The sequence below is a fragment of the Pteropus vampyrus genome, unplaced genomic scaffold (assembly GCF_000151845.1).
Source record: "Pteropus vampyrus isolate Shadow unplaced genomic scaffold, Pvam_2.0 Scaffold37, whole genome shotgun sequence".
In the NCBI taxonomy this organism is placed as follows: domain Eukaryota; kingdom Metazoa; phylum Chordata; class Mammalia; order Chiroptera; family Pteropodidae; genus Pteropus; species Pteropus vampyrus.
This window is the reverse complement of record NW_011888818.1, coordinates 8,151,531-8,154,044: the sequence shown is the minus strand read 5'-3', so window position 1 is coordinate 8,154,044 and position 2,514 is coordinate 8,151,531. Positions and strand designations below refer to the sequence as shown.

General features: G+C 36.2%; 1 pseudogene; it reads right to left on the bottom strand.

The window, feature by feature from the left end:
- Positions 1 to 982: 982 nt before the first annotated feature.
- On the bottom strand, positions 983 to 1,098 carry LOC111738355 (annotated as a pseudogene).
- Positions 1,099 to 2,514: the final 1,416 nt, after the last annotated feature.

Sequence of the window (2,514 nt, the reverse complement as noted above, 5' to 3'; positions counted from 1 at the left end):
CTGTCTGTAAATATATGGTCTGAGTTTGGGCTGCTATAACAAAATACCACAAACTGGTTGATTTAAACAACAAATATTTATTTCTCACAGTTCTGGAGCCTGGGAGTTTGAGATCAGGGTACCAGCCTGGTCATGTTCTCAGTGAGGGCTCTTCTCGTTCACTGATGTCTGCCTTCTCACTATATCTTCACTTGTCAGAGAGAAGGAGACCATCTTGCCATGTCTCTTCTCATAAGGACACTAATCCCATTCACGAGGGCTTTATCCTCATGGCTTAGTTACCCTCCAATAGCCCCACCTCCAAATATCATCACATGGGGAATTAAGACTTGAACATGAATTTGCGAGGGACACATTCACTCCATAGCACACTTGTGTGTATGTATGCCAATTTATATAATTCCATCAACTAGGAGCTATTATTATATGAGGAAACCAAGTGAAAAGATTAAGTTTCTTGCCCAAGTTCACAAAATATTTCGGCCAAGAAAAATTTTATCACAAATAAGATTATCATTATTAATATCATTGGTACACTGATGGGCTCTGAAGCTCTGCATTATGTGCATAACAATAATTTAAAACCAGATATCTTAATGCCAGAGTCCGTGTACTTAAGCACCTATCTTTACTTTGCCTTTGGCTAAGCTGAGGAGAGTGTTGTAACCAATGAGCAAAATCTTCTCTCAGCATGGGAGGGTGTTGGTACTCACATCGAATATAGTTGCATCTGTGCTAGTCTTTTAAAACTAAATTGTGCCCTTACCTTTGAACTGTCTTCAGACAACAAAAGCAATAATCCCCATATAAGGCATGAAGAATGAAGAAAAGTTGGGGTGGGGTGAGAATAAAAGTTATTCTTTCAAATTTTTTCTTGATATTTATTATATAGCAAACATTGGACTAGTTGTTTTTGAAATATCATTGCATTCATACTGTTTTATTATTAATATTGATATATTTTTTAATTTATTATTATTTATGCCTACAGAACCTGGTCTTCCTAGGTAGTCTTCCATCCAAGTACTAACCGAGCCCAACCCTGCTTAGCTTCCAAGATCAGACATCGGGCTTGTTCAGGGTGGCATGGCTGTAGACCATGGACTGTGACTCCACTGGGGCGTGAACCTAGGACCTTCTGTGTGTAAAGCAGACGTGCTAACCACTACACTATGGAACCATGTCCAATATTGATATTTTTTAAATAAAAAAAGAACAAACTGATGTTTGGAGAGTGTAGGTGACTTCTAAGTTCATATATCTATCAAATGGTACAGAAGACAGAAGGATATAGATCATCATACTCTGAAATCATTGCTCATTTCATTACATGGCAGCTGCCTATGGTGATTAAATTTATGTCTAAATACATACTGAAAACATAGGGAACTTTAAAAATTTTAATCAGGAGAATATACTTACAAAAATATATAAATTTAATACAAATAATAGCCCCATAAAACCTTTTCTAAGAAGTGTAACTTCCTAATTGCTTAATATTTCTAAACCTAAATCCATACTAGAGAACTCTTCAATTCGTGTTCAGTCATTAAACACACACTAATTGCGAGCCTTGTATGTGACAGACAGCCTGCAGGATTCTGGAGATTAATTAATTTCAAAGATGTTAGACACTTCCTGCTGTCACAGAGTTCGTAGTTTATTAATTAAGTCACTCATTCAAAAAGATTTTGTACTCCTACTATGTGTCAAATACTATGGAGATAAATATGATTCTTGTCCTCTGGATTATATTCTAGTAGAAAAGCCAAATTCTAAAATTAGTTAACAAACTGTAATTACAATAAAATAATCTCACATGGAAATTTTTTAAGGTTACATACAGGATGTTGAGAAAGAATAATAATAATTATTATTTTTTTTTACAGCAGAAAATAAAAGCTTTATTAAAAAAGGAAAGTACACTTCCAGACGTGGAAGCGGGCCTGAGCAAGAGAAGCATGGCTCAAAAGGCCTAATTATTCTTTAAGAATGTGATCAGGAATGATTTATGTGAAGAGCCAACACTTATTTTAATCCTCGATAGATAGAAAAAGCTAATCATGGAAAGAGCATTACCAAAAAGCTAACCATTAAGAGAAAGCATTTTTTGAGTGACTGCTATGTGCCAGGCTATATATAGACTTTGGCCTTGCCCAAAGAGAGGTCTGGCCTTGTCCTAGGTTCCTGGAAGGTGACCTTCAAACCCTGGAAATCTTCTGAGTGATGAGTGTCTTTTTTATTCATGATGAGCTTGTCAGACCACACCTGATAATTTATAGTAACTAGGTTCCTCATGGTGGGCCCCATGTATCATATCATATCTGCCTGAAATATGAAAGGAGGGGTTAGAGACTAAGTTTCATCATGAGAGAAGTCAGTCAACTCTTTATGCCTATGTATTGAAGCTCCGATAAAAATTCTAGACATTTAAGCATGAATGAACTTCCCTGGTGGCAATCTTTCATGTGTATCATCACACATTGATGCTGAGAGTGTAATACATCCTGACAA